General features: G+C 50.7%; 1 protein-coding gene across 5 annotated transcripts in view; it reads left to right on the top strand.

Annotated features, from left to right (window-relative positions):
• Nucleotides 1-18644, top strand: part of PLCB4 (phospholipase C beta 4) — a 516205-nt gene that overhangs the window by 471172 nt on the left and 26389 nt on the right. The window lies entirely within an intron of this gene.

The following is an 18644-nucleotide window of genomic DNA, read 5'->3' as shown; positions in this document are numbered from 1 at the left end:
CCAAGGCCTGCAGCTTTCCACCGGACCGGAGATCCTGGACTTGTTCATCACGGAGCAACTCTTGTGGAACTGCCCTGAGGATCTCCGCCAGTTCATCCGAGACCAGAAGCCAAAGGGGTCCACGGCTACAGCTGCCCTGGCCGATGACTACACCAACAATCGGGCTCCTGAGGCCAGGAGAGCAGCCACCAGCAGCACCTGGAGAGGGGGTAAGATGAACTCTGCGACTGCCCCACCTGCCCCTAGACTGCAGGGGGTGTCCCCCTCAACTCCCCTCTCCAGGCCCGTGGCAGAACCAAGACGGTGCCACCAGTGCAACCTACCTGGACACTTCAAGGCCATGTGCCCTCAGCGTCCCAAGGCCCCGGCTCCGTCCCCGTCCCAAGGGCCGCCCAAGGTGTATTGTGTGGGTGGGGGTGGTGGTAGGTCCCTGGACAGCTTCCAACCTGTCACCGTCGGCCGGTCTGTGACCATGGGACTGCGAGACAGCGCCTCGGAGGTGACTCTGGTGCGGCCTGAGATGGTGTCCCCCCAAGACTTGATCCCTGGAAAAACCCTCGCTGTCTCCGGGATTGGAGGCATTGACCCGGCGCTGCCTGTTGCTGACATTTATGTGGACTGGGGCGCAGGGCGAGGGGTGAGGGAGGTGGGGGTAACTGATCGGATCCCCGCAAACGTGCTACTTGGGACAGATTTGGGGCAGATAACCTCCCAGTTTGGGCCCCAACCAAGGGCTGAACCTTCAGCCAGTACTGACATGCCTCCGGACAATGTTAATGTGTTATCTATGAATGATGTAAGGGAGGAGGGAGTGAACTCTGATATTTCTGCTTGCATAGACACCATAGACACACACACAGCTGCAGCTGTGACAGGGGAGGGGGTCAGAGAAAGGTGTGACAATGCCTCTACAAGTAATCAGCCTGTGAGCTGGGATCTGTTGCCCTCTGCAGGGATAAGCAGAGAGCAGGGTGCTGCAGGGGGAGGACCAGTGTGTGGGGTGGGGGCTACCACAGCAAATGTGGGGTCCCCAGAGATTTCACAGCGGGGTTCTGTTGCTGCAGGAGGGGAACAGGCAGGTGAGATTGGGGCCGGTCCAGGAGCGGAAGTGCTCCCAGGTAAGATCTCGGTGCATGGTTCCCCCACAACCGGGGTGTCAGGAAGCCAGGTAGGTCTGCCTGAACCGGCGACTTGGTCAGGAACGGAGGAGGAGCAGGCACGACCCACGGTCGCAGCGGCTGTGGCCGCTGTCACCCGCAGTGGGAGTGCTGGAAGCCAAGGGGCCTCCCAGAGGTCCGATAGCTCTTCCCCTTCTGACCCAGTGGCAGCCGAGTCAGGTGGAGGCCAGGACACAGGTCCCGGGGTACTGACCGAAGATGTGACAGTCTCGTCGATTCTGGCCACATCTAGTCAGGGGTTTCAGGCAGCGTTAGAAGCTGACGACAGCCTGAAAGCTCTTAAGGAGCAGGCGGCACAGCCTCCCTCGGACTCGGACCCGGAGCGAGTGGTCTGGGACCAAGGACGGCTGTACCGGGCCACGGTCCAGCAGGGTTCACCGGAGGCGTGGCCCAGGGACCGACAGTTGGTGGTACCCTATCCGTTCCGGACGGAGTTGTTGCGGATCGCACATGAGATTCCGATGGCCGGACACCTAGGGATCGCTAAGACCAAGGCCAGGTTAAACCAGCATTTCTACTGGCCAAAAATGGGGGCCGATGTGGCTGCCTACTGCCGTTCGTGTGAAACCTGTCAGAGAGTGGGGAAGGCGGGGCCACACCCCAAAGCCCCACTAGTATCTCTGCCAATCATCGATGAGCCTTTCAGGAGGGTGGCTGTGGATCTGGTCGGCCCGCTGGCCATCCCCAGCAGCTCCGGGAAACGCTTCATACTGACGGTAGTGGACTATGCCACCCGGTACCCAGAAGCAGTGGCCTTGTCGTCCATTCGGGCTGACAAGGTGGCCACCGCATTGCTGGAGATTTTCTCCCGAGTGGGTTTTCCCCAGGAAATGCTCACTGACCGGGGGACCCAATTCATGTCCCAGCTGATGGAGGCCCTCTGTAAGCAAGTCCAGGTGCGACATCTGGTGGCCAGCCCGTACCATCCACAGACTAATGGCCTGTGCGAGCGGTTCAATGGCACCTTAAAGCAGATGCTTAAGATGTTGGTCGACTCCCATGGGCGTGACTGGGAGCGGTATCTCCCACACCTGTTATTTGCTTACCGGGAGGTTCCACAGGCCTCAACAGGATTCTCACCGTTTGAGCTCCTGTACGGGCGACGTGTGCGGGGCCCCCTGGCTCTGGTGAAAGAGGCTTGGGAAGGGGATTTGGCCACCCCTGGAGTGTCGGTTATCGAGTATGTCATGCGCTTCCGGGACAAAATGCAGGCCTTGACGCAACTGGTACACGACAATATGGCTCAAGCCCAGGCCGATCAGAAGCGTTGGTACGACCAGAACGCTTGTGAGAGGACCTACCAAGTGGGTCAAAAGGTGTGGGTACTGGTCCCCGTACCACAGGACAAGCTTCAGGCAGCCTGGGAAGGCCCATACCTCGTGTACCAGCAGCTCAACCCTGTGACGTACCTGGTCACCCTGGACCCTGCCCGTGGAAGGCGGAAGCCCTTCCATGTGAACATGATGAAGGCACCTCATGAGCGGGAGGCATGTGCGCTCCCCGTGTGCAACCTGCCCGAGGAGGGAGAAGCGGAAACCCTCTTGGATATGCTAGCCCAGGTTAGGGCAGGCGGATCCATTGAGGATGTGGAGGTTGGCCACCAGCTCTTGGAGGACCAACGGTCCCAGCTGTGGGCCACCCTACACCCCTTCCGGGGGTTGTTTACCAACCAGCCTGGAAGGACTAACTTGGCTGTCCATCACGTGGACACTGGGGATCATCCCCCGATCCGGCGTTCAGCATATCGGGTCTCCCTGGAGGTGCAGCAACACATGCGCCAGGAGATTGACGAGATGCTGAAGCTGGGGGTGATCCAGGCATCCAACAGCGCTTGGGCCTCGCCTGTAGTCCTCGTCCCTAAGAAGGACCGAACCACTCGGTTCTGCGTGGACTACAGGGGGCTCAATGCTGTCACGGTCGCCGATGCGTACCCAATGCCACGCATCGATGACCTGCTCGATCAGTTGGCCGGGGCTCAGTACCTGACCATCATGGATCTGAGCCGGGGATATTGGCAGATCCCCCTGACTCGCAAGGCCAGGGAACGCTCTGCCTTTTTTACCCCATTTGGACTGTACGAGTCCACGGTGATGCCATTCGGGATGAGGAATGCCCCTGCCACTTTCCAGCGGATGGTCAACACCCTGCTCAAGGGACTTGAAGGGTACGCGGCCGCGTACCTGGATGACATTGCCGTCTTCAGTCCCACCTGGGAAGATCACCTAGAGCATCTAGCACAGGTGCTCAGGCGGATCCACCGGGCAGGTTTGACCATCAAGCCGGGAAAGTGTCAGCTGGCCATGAGCGAGGTCCAGTACCTCGGTCACCGGGTAGGTGGGAGAACACTGAAGCCCGAGCCTGAGAAAGTGGAGGCCATCGCATCCTGGCCCACCCCCAGGACCAAGAAGCAGGTGATGTCCTTCTTGGGGACCGCTGGGTACTATAGGAGGTTTGTTCCATGCTATAGTAGCCTGGCAAAGCCCTTGACGGACCTCACCAAGAAGAAGCTGCCCTCTGCAGTCGATTGGACAATGGACTGCGAGACAGCCTTCCGGGCCCTAAAGGACGCCCTGTCCAGCCCGCCCGTGCTACAGGCAGCCGACTTCACGCGGCCGTTTGTAGTACAGACCGATGCCAGTGACTTCGGCCTCGGTGCGGTGCTCAGCCAGGTGGACTCTGCGAGCCAAGAGCACCCAGTCTTGTACCTGAGCAGGAAGCTGTTACCACGGGAAGTGGCCTATTCCACGATGGAAAAGGAGTGCCTGGCCATAGTGTGGGCCCTGCAGCGTCTGCAACCCTATCTATACGGGCGCCACTTCATCGTGGAGACGGACCACAATCCCCTCAGCTGGTTGCACACCGTCTCTGGGACGAATGGGCGATTGTTGCGATGGAGCCTTGCGCTCCAGCAATACAACTTCACCATTCGCCACAAAAGGGGCCGGGACCACGGTAACGCAGACGGGCTGTCCCGACAAGGAGAGGTCGCGGACGGGCGCACGGGGGAACACCGGAGTGTGCTGCCCCCTAGCGCCCTCAAAAGGGGGGAGGTGTGAGGCAAACCCTGGGATATGAAGATGAATTATGACTTCCAGTCATAATCGCTCTCATCACTCCATGGCAGTGCCCCCTCCCTTCTTGTTCTCAATGTCCACCATCTGGGAAGGTGTCACCTCCCACTTACACCTCCAACAGCCATCTCCTGTGATATGGAAATGAGATGATGTGGGAACAATGGACACAGGATGACTCCCTGCCGTGACCCTGTAGTAGGGGCTGCTATCTAGTTAGCAAGGCTATGGAAGTATCCAGACAGAACGACTCCAGTAAAAAATGGTTCATATCTCGCAAGCCATATTTCCGATAAATATGGCAACCATAAAAATGGTGTCTCCGCATGCGGACGATGCTGGCACACCCTTTTTATGGGAGCAGGACCTGGGGAAATACCCCAGGCGTGATATCAGCCAATGGGGAACTAGTAGACAAGTCATGAGTCCTCTCGTTCTGTAGCTAAATTCATAGCTGTCACAATGAGAGCGTCGGCGTCCGCCTACGACGCTCCCGGGCCAAGTTATGGCCATATTCCATGTTGTGGATTTTGTCCATAACTCCAGCCAGGGGTGGAGCAGTGCTCCCTCTGAGGTCACTAAGGTAGGAGGGGACCTGGATTTGCCCAGGTTGATAACCCTACTTCGGCCATTTTCCAGTGTTCTTTCGCTGGGGGTCACGTGCAGGAAACATCTGTGGGAGTTCCTAGAAACCTGGTCTACAGCGCCCCCCTGTGGCCAGACGCACAAGGTAACTGATTGAATTGCATACCTGTTTGTAAACCATGCTTTATCTGTAACTGTACTCTGACATATGTATATTCTGTAGATTCCCTATTGTATATATTGTAGTTTCTAGTGTGCTTTAGGCTGATTAAATTATATAATTAATCTTGGGCTGTTCTGTTATCTCGATCTTGAATCCCACGTCTGTGTGTTCGGCTAATAGTTACCGTGAAGCGGTTGGTGGCAGCGAGTTGTGCCAAGGATTATTGTGGGGAGGCCAGTGAGATCCGGGGAGGTTTTATATATTCCGCCCGCGGAGGTCGGGGGAATATATACCCTACTCTCACTGGGGACCCTTCAATAATCGGCATAAGTAGTATAGCGGCCTCCTTGCTTATTGTCGGGCAATTCCATAATTGGCCTGACTATAAGAGGGGCGCTAGAGAGCGCGTCACGTGCTCTGTCTGTCGGTCGGGAGGTATAAAGGAGGGGTGACCCCCACTTGTTACCCCCCGATTGTGACGTACTGGTAGCCAGCGCGGGGGATTTCTGAGTGACCCCCCCGGTGGTTCGTGACACCATTCTTGAAGAAAACCTGTTGGAGTCTGCAAAAGACCTGAGACTGGGACGGAGTTTTGTCTTCCAACAAGACAATGATCCCAAACATAAAGCAAAATCTACAATGGAATGGTTCACAAATAAACGTATCCATGTGTTAGAATGGCCAAGTCAAATACCAGACCTGAATCCAATCGAGAATCTGTGGAAAGAGCTGAAAACTGCTGTTCACAAACGCTCTCCATCCAACCTCACTCAGCTCCAGCTGTTTGCAAAGGAAGAATGGGCAAGAATTTCAGTCTCTCGATGTACAAAACTGATAGACACATACCCCAAGCGACTTGCAGCTGTAATTGCAGCAAAAGGTGGCGCTACAAAGTATTAACTTAAAGGAGACGCATAATATTGCACTCCCACTTTTCGGTTATTTATTTTTTAAAAAAGTTTAAAATAAGCAATACATTTTGTTCAATTTCACAATTGTGTCCCACTTGTTGATTCTTCACCATAATTTTTATCTTTATGTTTGAAGCCTGAAATGTGGGAAAAGGTTGAAAAATTCATGGGAGCCGAATACTTTTGCAAGGCACTGTAGGCCACATACAGATGATTTTTCATACATAAAAACATTTATCAGTCTTTCAATCTATGGTAACCATCATTGTTTCATCAGTGATTTTTCACTGATGAAAAAATAAATCCCTAAACTTCTATTGCTTGCATTATCAATCACGGACAGGACACATGATACACTGATGCCATCAATGTGGTATCTGTAATTCTGACGTACACATAGACCTCTCTTGGTAATTTTTGATTTGTGATGCGGATTCAAAATGAACATTGACAGTGATGTTTAATAGACCACTCGGTCTGCAAAAATGAAGAGCCACGTAGACTATAATGGAAAAGGTTTTTATCTGTCAAACATGGGTAGAAAACATACATGGTTCACAGACCTCAGTGATAGCAGCTCAAATACCTGCAGCTTTATAATCGGTAGTTTGTCTTGGAAATCAGAAGTAATTTTTTTTTGTACTTTGATCATGGGAATCTTTCAAAAATATTCAAAGAGAACAGCTTTTCTGGACTTCATGGGCTACAATAAGAAATTCATACAGGACGTTACCAAAATAGCTGTTCCTCTCTGTGTTTTGTTGAACAAAGGATGACTAAGAAGACCAAAGCTCATAACCTACACCCCTATCTTGAAATATGTAGACTTCACCAAGACATTTATAATATACTTGAATGGTGTTCTAGGATGGAAGAGAGGCATTGCTTAGGTTAGCAGAACACTGTGTTCCAAGGAGAAAAACTTTATAAAGAACAGCTTGCCCAAGACTGCCCGGCTGAGTGCCGTAAATCAAAGATTGGCCAAGTTCAACATCTGGAATCAACCCAGGCACTGCAACAGAAACTTTGGTTTCTTATCCCAAAAACCCTTTATAAGGGAACACTGAGACAGAAGTCCCCATTTTAATGATCCGAAAAAGGTATGTTCTGCAGGCCTATATCTGAGTGGGAGACTGGACAACCTGGAATGTGACAAGACGTCAGGTAGTAAGCTGATGAGTGGTAGACTAATCACTAGCAGGAAGGCCAGCAGTCAAGCAGTGGCTCTCTTCTGGTTGTTGGCCTAGCTATGGGGAGATAGAGTTACTAACTAGAAAGCTAATTCTCTGATAGAGGGATAGGCCGGTGACTTGTGTGTGCTATACCGTGAAGTAAGATTACTTACCAAGATGAGGGTCTGTTTGGCAGAGTTTGCTGTCAACAAATGAAATTAGTGAGGTAGTACTATTGATGCATGAAAACAAGATATTTGGGACCAGTAATGATGCTTAGCTCTCCACAGAGATTCTATTGCTACCTGGACCTATACAAAGTGACTCATCAGATCGCTACTGAATGTAGAATTTGGCCAAAGCAGTGTTCATTATTCATACTTGATATACATTGTAGCTGGTACTATTGGACTATTTCTTTGTAGAAGAATCACTACAGGTGTAAAAATATCTAGTGGTCATTAATGATCATTTCACCATATTTGTAGTAGCGATCCTCACCAAGAACCACACACCTGAGTGTGTTGCCCAAGCTGTGGGGAAAAGATCCTTATTGTGCTAATTCTGTCCTAATATTCAGGAAAAATAGGCTTCATCATGCGGACTTGCACAGAGGCCTAAATTTCAGAGATTTCTTCAAGATTTAATTACCAGTACAGCGACCGAAAAAGCTAAGAGAAAAAAGTCTTGTCTGCACTATTGGGTACTAGTGGAGGAAAAGAGGTGCACTGTGAGGATTTGCCGGTTACAGAGCCACGGTCACGCGAATGTGAGTCTGTGATTTGCATACTCCTGGACAGAATCAGACTAGATGGGTGTGACCGTGCTCAATGCAAATGTATTGAGTGATATTGATGGACCCGTAGAAGCACAGGTAGCGTGAAACGGCCATCGTCCCCTGGAGTGGCTGCACCCGGCTTCTCTTCCACATCTTTTTAGTGCACGGTTCTCAATAAAGAGGACTTTTATGCAAGGCAATGGTCAATGCCGCTTTCTTCTTATACTCCTGGACATATTGAGTGATGCCGCGCCCATCTAGTCAGATACTGTCCAGGAGTCTGCATATCACATACTCGTGTTCACGTGACCGCGCCTCTCGACTCTGAAACCGGCAAATCCTTACAGCACACAGTGCGAGCAATGTGAGGATTCATAAGTCTGCAGTCACATAAAGTAACTGCAGACTTATGGATTGAGATCGGAAAACCCCTTTAATAATTCCATGGATTGGCTAATTTATGTGCTGGTCGAAATTTCATCAAATTACACATATGAATTATTAAAGCAAGTGCAGCTTGCCAGTCAGATTTCTTTGTCGTCAACTACTCATGACTAGCATAAAGTATATAAACACCAGTGCGTTGGGAGAACGCACTCACATTAGCTACTTTTTGTTGACATGTCTCAAAATTGATGAGGTAGGTATACTTATATCCTATACCGTGTACTCCATATTTAGGTATCCATGTATGATTACAGTGACCATATGGCTAAAAAAAAGTTTGGTGAAATCATAGAGTGACTTACCCCTTACTTGTATGTGTGCCACACCAATCCAACCCCAGTGGTAGAAATTGTGTTGTCTCTGTAAAGCAGACATTACCATTTTAAAATCTTTTTAAAGTTTTTCTATTAATAAATCACATATTTCTTCCTCTTAGTAAAGTCGGTACATGTAGTTGCACAATTATTGGCTGAACACTTCTTACTGCACCCCAAGTTGTTCACACAAAACCGAGCAGACAGAGTGTAGGAGTCATGAGTGGGTCTAAGCTGGCGTGCTAATTAAAAGAGATTTTAGATGTGTCAATAATGGAAGTGATTGTACTTCTAATGTTCCTTATTGAGGAAATTATACACTAGTCAATATTCTGTGTGCCGCCATTGTTTTCCAAGTGAGTAATTAAGATGTAGCCTGTCGCTGAAATAAAGAATTGTAATTAGTCCCCATTGTACATTACCTGCAGGAGATGTACAATGAGAACCAAACTCCAGACCCTTGCCTTATACTAGCAGCATCTAGAAGTAAGGGATGGGCTATAACTGGATATGATTACCTAATGTCTTGTCTGATTGATAGATAGCATTAGTTGTACAAGTTGGCTTCTTCTAGCTTAATGCGGGCGTCACACGATACGATCTATCGTGTGATTGCACGAGCAATCGTACCGGCCCCCGACGTTTGTGCGTCACGGGCAATTAGTTGCCCGTGGCGCACAAAGTCGTTAAACCCCCGTCACACGCACTTACCTGCTGAGCGACGTCGCTGTGGGCGGCGAACATTCACTTCCTGAAGGGGGTGGGACGTTCGGCGTCACAGCGACGTCACACAGTGGCCGCCCAATAGAAGCGGAGGGGCGGAGATGAGCGAAACGTAAACATCCTGCCCTCCTCCTTCCTTCCGCATTGCCAGCGGGACGCAGGTAAGCTGCAGTTCATCGTTCCCGGGGTGTCACACGGAGCGATGTGTGCTGCCCCGGGAACGATGAACAACCGGCGCACAGAAGAAGAAACGACTTTTTGAAAATGAGCGACGTGTCAACGAGCATCGATAAGGCGAGTATTTTTGCTCGTTCACCGTCGCACGTAGCTGTCACACGCTACGATATATCAAACGATGCCAGATGTGCGTCACTTACGGCGTGACCCCGCCGACATATCGCACGATATATCGTCTCGTGTGACGCCCGCATAAGACACAGACAAGTCAAGATACTCCATCAATCCCATGCCATTCTCCTGTGCATCATCCCTGAGTTCCTTGCAGCCCTTATAGATAATATTGGGGATTTACTGCTTATGCATTAAAGTGGCATCAAACCCAGGTCCCGTTTTACATTTTTGCAATATTTTTTCCACTGATTATGCGCTTTTAATAGCTGGAAAGAATTTTCTTTTTTATATTAATACTAAATCCAACACCTACTGTATGTGTGTGGGTGAGAAAAGGAAGGCTGTAATTTCAGTTGCTGGTTTTGGAATGTCATATTACGAATAATACTTTTCTTCAGCGCTCTATTGGGAGACCCAGACGATTGGGGTATAGCTACTGCCCTCCGGAGGCCACACAAAGCACTACACTAAAAAGTGCAAGGCCCCTCCCCTTCTGGCTATACCCCCCCGTGGTATCACGGGTTCTCCAGTTTTCAAGCTTTGTGCGAAGGAGGTCAGACATCCACGCATGGCTCCACAGATTTTAGTCAGCAGTAGCTGCTGACTATTTCGGATGGAAGAAAAGAGGGCCCATATAGGGCCCCCAGCATGCTCCCTTCTCACCCGTGGATGGTGTTGTAAGGTTGAGGTACCTATTGCTGGTACAGGGGCTGGAGCCCCACATGCTGTTTTCCTTCCACATCCCCTTGTAGGGCTCTGTGGAAGTGGGATCCTGCCGGCCTCTAAGCTCTGACGCCGGGCTCCATCCACAGACCCATAGCACCTGATGGATACGGAGCAGGAGTACAATCAGGGACATGGCCCTGCATCATACAGGTACTCTGTGTCCCCGGCAGGCACAGACACACTCCGGGCTGGCTGGGTGTTGTAGTGCGCCGGGGACCGTAACGCTGGAGTTAGTGTTCCTACAGTTTACTGGGGGACTTTGTGTTGTGGGAACGCAGCGCCGACCCCCACTGGACCGGCGGCGCTGCTGTGACTTGTGGTGCGCCGGGGACACGCCGACCGCGCTTTTACGGCGGCGGCGTTTATAACTTTAGTCCCCGGCTTTTTGCGGCCTAGCTCCGCTTCGTTCCCGCCCCCACCCTGTCAATCAGGGTAGGGGAGAGACGCTGTTTCGCAGCAGCGACGAGGGCTGGAGCCTGATTTACATGCTCCAGCCCTCTCACTAGGCACAGAGGGAAGCAGGCTTCCCGCTCTTAGCCAGGAACGCCCAGGGCCCGCCCCCCCTCCTCTCCCAGGACGCCGGCAGCCATTACATGCAGTCTGGCTGGAGGAGGGACGCAAGGCTCTGGGAGACCTGGACTAGGGGGCTTTTGGCGACCACACACCCGCTCTTAAGCGGGCGGTAAGCGGCATTTCAGTGCTGGCCCCTCTAGTGCCTCACTGTGTATTGGTGTACTGTCTACCAGATATATAGATATATTTATTTTTTGCACTGTGAGGTCGCTTCCTGGCTGGATACCCCAGATCGCTCTGAGGAGGCAGCAACATGTCATCCACAAAACGCAAGGCTGCCAAGGCTAGGGCTGTGTACACTGCGTGTGCTGCATGTGGGGCTGCTCTACCAGCAGGTTCCAAAGACCCCCATTGTGTGCAATGCTCCGATCCGGTGCTGCTTCGCCAGCCGGAGTCCGGAGGGGTAGTGACCCAGGCTGAGACGCTTGTAAGTCCTGCCCCGGTGTCAGGGACAGACTTTGCAGTTTTTGCTGATGGAATGTCTGTGACTATGGCAAAAATCCTTGAAACTTTGCAATCCATGACTGGGGCTCAGTCTATGGACACGGCGAGGTCTCTGTCCTCTAATCCCCCTCAGTTGGAATTAATCCAGACTGCAAGGGGGTCCCCGGCTTCCCAGGCTGAGTATTATGACTCAGATGATAGCCCCAGCCACCCTAAGCGAGCTCGCTGGGAAAGACCCTCAACGTCATCACACTGCTCAGGGTCTCAGCGCAATCAGTCGCCCGGTGATGCGTCTGAAGAGAGTGATCAGGAGTCTTATCCTGGAACCCCTCTCAATCTGGATACCCCGGATGGGGACGCCATGGTAAACGAGCTTATCTCAGCCATCAATAGGCTGTTGGATATTTCTCCCCCAGCTCCTTCTGCAGAGGAGGCAGCTGCAGAGCAGGAGAAGTTTCGTTTCCTCTATCCCAAGCGTAAATTGAGTGCTTTCTTGGATCACTCTGACTTCAGAGAGTCAATCCAGAAACACGACGCTCATCCAGAAAGGCGTTTCTCTAAACGTTCTAAGGATACACGTTTTCCTTTCCCCCCTGATGTGGTCAAGCGCTGGACCCAGTGTCCAAAAGTAGACCCCCCGATTTCCAAACTTGCAGCTAGATCCATAGTTGCAGTGGAGGATGGCGCTTCACTTAAGGATGCCAATGACAGACAGATGGACCTTTGGTTAAAATCTGTCTATGAAGCTATCGGCGCGTCGTTTGCTCCAGCATTCGCAGCCGTATGGGCGCTCCAAGCTATTTCAGCTGGTTTAGCAAAAGTGGATGCTATCATACATCCAGCGGTGCCGCAAGTGGCGTCCCTTACCTCGCAGATGTCTGCGTTTGCGTCTTACGCTATCAATGCGGTCCTAGAATCTACCAGCCGCACCTCAATGGCGTCCGCCAATTCGGTAGTTTTGCGCAGAGCCTTGTGGTTAAAGGACTGGAAAGCAGATGCTGGTTCCAAAAAATGTTTAACCAGCTTGCCTTTATCTAGAGATAGACTGTTTGGCGAGCCATTGGCTGACATCATTAAACAGTCCAAGGGTAAAGACTCTTCCTTACCCCAGCCCAGATCAAGCAAACCTCAGCAGAAAAAATGGCAGCAGAGGTTTCAGTCCTTTCGAGGTTCGGGCAAGACACAATTCTCCTCGTCCAAAGGGACGCAGAGGACGCAAAGAGTCTCAGATTCCTGGCGGGCTCACGCACGTCCCAAGAAAGCAAATGGAGGAACCGCTTCCAAAGCGGCTACCTCATGACTTCCAGCTCCCCCCCTCCGCATCTCCGGTCGGGGGCAGGCTCTCCCGCTTTTCCGACATTTGGATGTCACAGGTCAAAGACCGGTGGGTGACAAACATTTTGTCTCGCGGGTACAGAATCGAGTTCAGTTCTCGTCCTCCAGCTCGGTTCTTCAGAACCTCCCCACATCCAGACCGAGCAGATGCCCTGCTGCAGGCGGTGGACTCCCTAAGAGCGGAAGGAGTAGTGGTTCCTGTACCGCCTCAGGAACAAGGGCGAGGGTTTTACTCCAATCTCTTTGTGGTTCCAAAAAAGGACGGCTCGTTCCGTCCTGTTCTGGATCTAAAGCTGCTCAACAAACATGTGCACGCCAGACGGTTCCGGATGGAAACCCTCCGCTCTGTCGTTGCCTCAATGTCTCAAGGAGACTTCCTTGCCTCAATAGACATCAAAGATGCTTATCTCCACGTGCCAATTGCTACAGAACATCAACGTTTTCTACGTTTTGTGATAGGAAACGACCATCTTCAGTTCGTAGCTCTGCCATTCGGTCTGGCGACAGCCCCCCGGGTCTTCACCAAGGTCATGGCGGCGGTGGTAGCAGTCTTGCACTCTCAGGGACACTCGGTGATCCCTTACCTAGACGATCTACTTGTCAAGGCACCCTCTCAAGAGGCATGCCAACTCAGTCTACATGCTACGCTGGAGACTCTACAGACGTTCGGATGGATCATCAACTTTCCAAAGTCGAATCTGTCACCGTCACAGTCGCTAACGTATCTTGGCATGGAGTTTCATACTCGAGCAGCGAGAGTGAAGCTTCCGCTGAACAAGCAGCGGTCCCTACAGACAGGGGTGCAATCCCTCCTTCAAGGCCAGTCGCACCCCTTACGGCGCCTCATGCACTTCCTCGGGAAGATGGTGGCAGCCATGGAAGCAGTTCCCTTTGCGCAGTTTCATCTGCGCCCACTTCAATGGGACATTCTCCGCCAATGGGACGGGAAGTCAACGTCCCTGGACAGGAAAGTCTCTCTTTCCCAGACGGCCAAGGACTCTCTACAATGGTGGCTCCTTCCCACCTCATTGTCTCAGGGAAGATCCTTCCTGCCCCCATCCTGGGCAGTGGTCACGACAGATGCGAGTCTGTCAGGGTGGGGAGCAGTGTTTCTCCACCACAGGGCCCAGGGGACGTGGACTCCGCAGGAGTCCACCCTTCAGATCAATGTTCTGGAAATCAGGGCAGTGTATCTTGCCCTACTGGCCTTCCAACAGTGGCTGGAAGGAAAGCAGATCCGAATCCAGTCGGACAACTCCACAGCGGTGGCATACATCAACCACCAAGGAGGGACGCGCAGTCGGCAAGCGTTCCAAGAAGTCCGGCGCATTCTAATGTGGGTGGAGGACACAGCATCCACCATATCCGCGGTTCACATCCCAGGCGTAGAAAATTGGGAAGCAGACTTCCTCAGTCGCCAGGGCATGGACGCAGGGGAGTGGTCCCTTCACCCGGACGTGTTTCAGGAAATCTGTCGCCGATGGGGAGTGCCGGACGTCGACCTAATGGCGTCCCGGCACAACAACAAGGTCCCGGCATTCATGGCGAGGTCGCGCGATCAAAGAGCTCTGGCGGCAGACGCATTAGTTCAAGATTGGTCGCAGTTCCGGCTCCCATACGTCTTCCCACCTCTGGCACTCTTGCCCAGAGTGTTACGCAAGATCAGATCCGATTGCAGCCGCGTCATACTCGTCGCCCCAGACTGGCCGAGGAGATCGTGGTATCCGGATCTGTGGCATCTCACGGTCGGTCGACCGTGGTCACTGCCAGACCGACCAGACTTACTGTCCCAAGGGCCGTTTTTCCATCAGAATTCTGCGGCCCTGAACCTGACTGTGTGGCCATTGAGTCCTGGATCCTAGCGTCCGCAGGATTATCTCAAGGAGTCGTAGCCACAATGAGACAAGCTAGGAAGTCTACGTCTGCTAAGATCTACCACAGAACGTGGAAGATTTTCTTATCCTGGTGCTCTGCACAGAGAGTATCCCCTTGGCCATTTGCATTGCCCACCTTTCTTTCCTTCCTGCAATCGGGGTTGGAAAAGGGCTTGTCGCTCAGCTCCCTTAAAGGGCAAGTCTCGGCACTATCCGTGTTTTTTCAGAAGCGTCTAGCACGTCTTCCTAAGGTGCGCACGTTCCTGCAGGGGGTCTGTCATATTGTGCCCCCGTACAGGCGGCCGTTAGATCCATGGGATCTGAACAGGGTACTAGTTGCTCTCCAGAAGCCGCCTTTCGAGCCTCTGAAGGAAGTTTCCTTTTCTCGCCTGTCACAGAAAGTGGCGTTTCTTGTTGCGATCACATCGCTTCGGCGAGTGTCGGAGCTGGCAGCTCTGTCATCCAAGGCTCCCTTCCTGGTGTTCCACCAGGACAAGGTAGTGCTGCGCCCCATTCCGGAGTTTCTCCCTAAGGTCGTATCCTCGTTTCATCTTAATCAGGATATATCCTTGCCTTCCTTTTGTCCGCATCCGGTTCACCGGTATGAAAAGGACTTACGTTTGCTAGACCTGGTGAGAGCACTCAGAATCTACATTTCCCGCACGGCGCCCATGCGCCGTTCCGATGCACTTTTTGTCCTTGTCGCTGATCCGCGCAAGGGGTTGCAGGCTTCTAAAGCCACCCTGGCTCGATGGATCAAAGAACCAATTCTAGAGGCCTACCGTTCTGCGGGGCTTCCGGTTCCTTCAGGGCTAAAAGCCCACTCAACCAGAGCCGTGGGTGCGTCCTGGGCATTACGACACCAGGCTTCGGCTCAACAGGTGTGCCAGGCAGCTACCTGGTCGAGTCTGCACACTTTCACCAAACATTATCAGGTGCATACCTGTGCTTCGGCGGATGCCAGCTTAGGTAGAAGAGTCCTGCAGGCGGCAGTGACACCCCCGTAGGGGAGGGCTGTTTTGCAGCTCTAACATGAGGTATTTATTTACCCACCCAGGGACAGCTTTTGGACGTCCCAATCGTCTGGGTCTCCCAATAGAGCGCTGAAGAAGAAGGGAATTTTGTTACTTACCGTAAATTCCTTTTCTTCTAGCTCTTATTGGGAGACCCAGCACCCGCCCTGTTGTCCTTCGGGATTTTTTTGTTGTTTGCGGGTACACATGTTGTTCATGTTGAACGGTTTTTCAGTTCTCCGACGTTATTCGGAGTTAATTTGTTTAAACCAGTTATTGGCTTCCTCCTTCTTGCTTTGGCACTAAAACTGGAGAACCCGTGATACCACGGGGGGTATAGCCAGAAGGGGAGGGGCCTTGCACTTTTTAGTGTAGTGCTTTGTGTGGCCTCCGGAGGGCAGTAGCTATACCCCAATCGTCTGGGTCTCCCAATAAGAGCTAGAAGAAAAGGAATTTACGGTAAGTAACAAAATTCCCTTCATTAAAATTTCTAATGTATAAATGTTTTAATACTGGTAGTTCTAGAATGTCGCTGTGAGCTAGAAAATATCAGTGTAATTTGATGACCAGAAGTGGCTCCTTCTAATGCCTCACATAGCATATAGGGGATCTTAAGATGTACTGTTAAACATCTCATTTACAGTATAGCTACGTAAAGGGGTGTTCTCAAGTTGTCTCTTGAGCAGCTCAGAGCAATGCAATCTCCTTAGAGTCTCCTCACTTCCTGGCTGGGCGGGCTCTTCTCCTTGGAAGACAGTTCTAATGAATGGAACTATAGTATTAATAGAACTATAAAGTTCAGCACAAGTTCTGCTGTAGCACCTTCAGCTATTAGTGTTTTTTTCTGGTGGGTACACCACTATCAATGAGAGCCATGATTATGAGACCTGCTATGAAATATGCAGGCTCGTGATTTAGTAAGATATATAGCAGAAGCTTTTTCAGGAGCATAGAGGGAAGGGAGGGAGGTAAACAGCTAATAGCTGTATAGAAAACAATGTGCTGGAGAACGGTGGTGGGGATATTAGGAGTTAATCTCTCTCTTAGAATATAACTACTGTGCACACTTTGCCAGGATCTGGTGCCTGATCTCCATGGAAACCAGCTGTACACTATGAAAAATAATACCCTGTTTCCACGCAAATAAGACAGTGTCTTATATTAATTTTTGCTCCCAAAGATGTGCTAGGTCTTATTTTCAGGGGATGTCTTATTTTTCCATGAAGAAGAATTCACATTTATTGTTGAACAAGAAAAATGAACATTTAGTATATACTGTGCAGTAGTGATCATCAGAAACCAGCATAAACAGACAAACTGGGAATCCTATCAAGAATTTCTTGTTATTACCATTATTTCCATGTACAACATGCCCTAGTGTTCTGTTCGGCGGGCATGCTTCCTAACAAAAACTTTGCTAAGTCTTAATTTCGGTGAAGACCTTATATTTAGCAATTCAGGAAAACCTCTACTATGTCTTAGAATCAGGGGATGTCTTATTTTCAGGTGAAACAGGGTAGTTCTTATTACAGGAGAATGACAACAGATAGAAAAACCTAGTCAATTGCAAACCGGCTTATTTTAATGCTGTTTAATCAACTTATAGAATTTAATAACTTTAAGTGAGTTATCAACTGATTTTTGTAATTCAGATTGAATAGTTTTCCCCACTTTCAGGAAAGGGGACCACATATGTTATAAAATATCTAAAAAAACAGACACAGCAAGTACTCATCCATCTCGAGTCCAGTGCCAGCTCCCACTTGCTGCTTAGGTCTCAGTGTTTTGTCTGCAGCAGTGCCGTCACATTCCACAGCATGCATTACCACTGCAGCTAATCATTGAGCTCAGAGGCTTTTAATAACGCACAATTGGGGTAGAATGGTATCTAAAAGTTAACTTTTTACAGAGACTATCTTTAGGATGTATAATACATTAAAGGCCGCTTTACACGCTGCGACATCGCTCAAGGGATCTCGTTGTGGTCACAGAATTTGTGACGCAATGTCTTTGCGTGTGACACCTATGAGCGATTTTGAATCGTCGCAAAAATGGTCAAAATCGCTCATCGGTGACATGCCCCCCTATTCTCGAATATCGCTGCTGCTCGGTGTACGAGGTAGTTCGTCGCTCCTGCGGCAGCACACATCGCTATGTGTGACAGCGCAGGAATGAGGAACCTCACCTTACTGGCGGCCGCCCGCAGTGAGGAATGAACAAGGTGGGCGGGATGTAACATCCCGCTCATCTCCGCCCCTCCGCTTCAATTAGGCGGCGGTTCGGTGATGCTACTGTGACGTCGCTGTGACGCTGAACGAACCGCCCCCTTAGAAAGGAGGTGGTTCGCCAGTCACAGCGACGTCGCTAGGCAGGTAAGTAGTGTGACGGGTCCGCGCGATGTTGTGCGCCATGGGCAGCGATTTGCCCGTGTCGCACAACCGATGGGGGCGGGTACGCACGCTAGCGATATCGGTCACGATATTGCAGCGTGTAAAGCGGCCTTAACTGTTCTAGCATTGTTCAATCAATCTTTGTTGGTGGCCAAAACCAAATGGGCAATATGAAAGTTAATCATCCTTTGTATTTAAAGTGGTTTTCCTATGAACAAAGTTAATTTCAAAGTTGATTTTAATCAATAGATCTTGGAATAATAATAATTTCCACAATTGAATGTGTTTAAAAATAATGTTCCTGTGCTGAGATAATCTGATATATGTGTCCCTGCTATGTACTGTGTAATGGCTGTGTCTGACCGTACAGGTACTGTACATGGTCTGATCACACCACATCTCCTTGGCAGGGGAGGAAGCAAAAGAAAGTATGCACATAGCACAGCACAGGATCAAAGCTGATATCCAATGCTGTAATGTCTGTACACTTTTTTACTTTCTCCTACCCATGAGATGTGGTATGATCAGACCATGTACCTGTAGTCAGACACGGCCATTACACAGTACATAGCAGGGACAGATATATAACATTATCT

The sequence above is a fragment of the Anomaloglossus baeobatrachus genome, chromosome 3, assembly GCF_048569485.1.
Source record: "Anomaloglossus baeobatrachus isolate aAnoBae1 chromosome 3, aAnoBae1.hap1, whole genome shotgun sequence".
In the NCBI taxonomy this organism is placed as follows: Eukaryota; Metazoa; Chordata; class Amphibia; order Anura; family Aromobatidae; genus Anomaloglossus; species Anomaloglossus baeobatrachus.
This window is presented reverse-complemented; position numbering and strand designations above follow the sequence as displayed.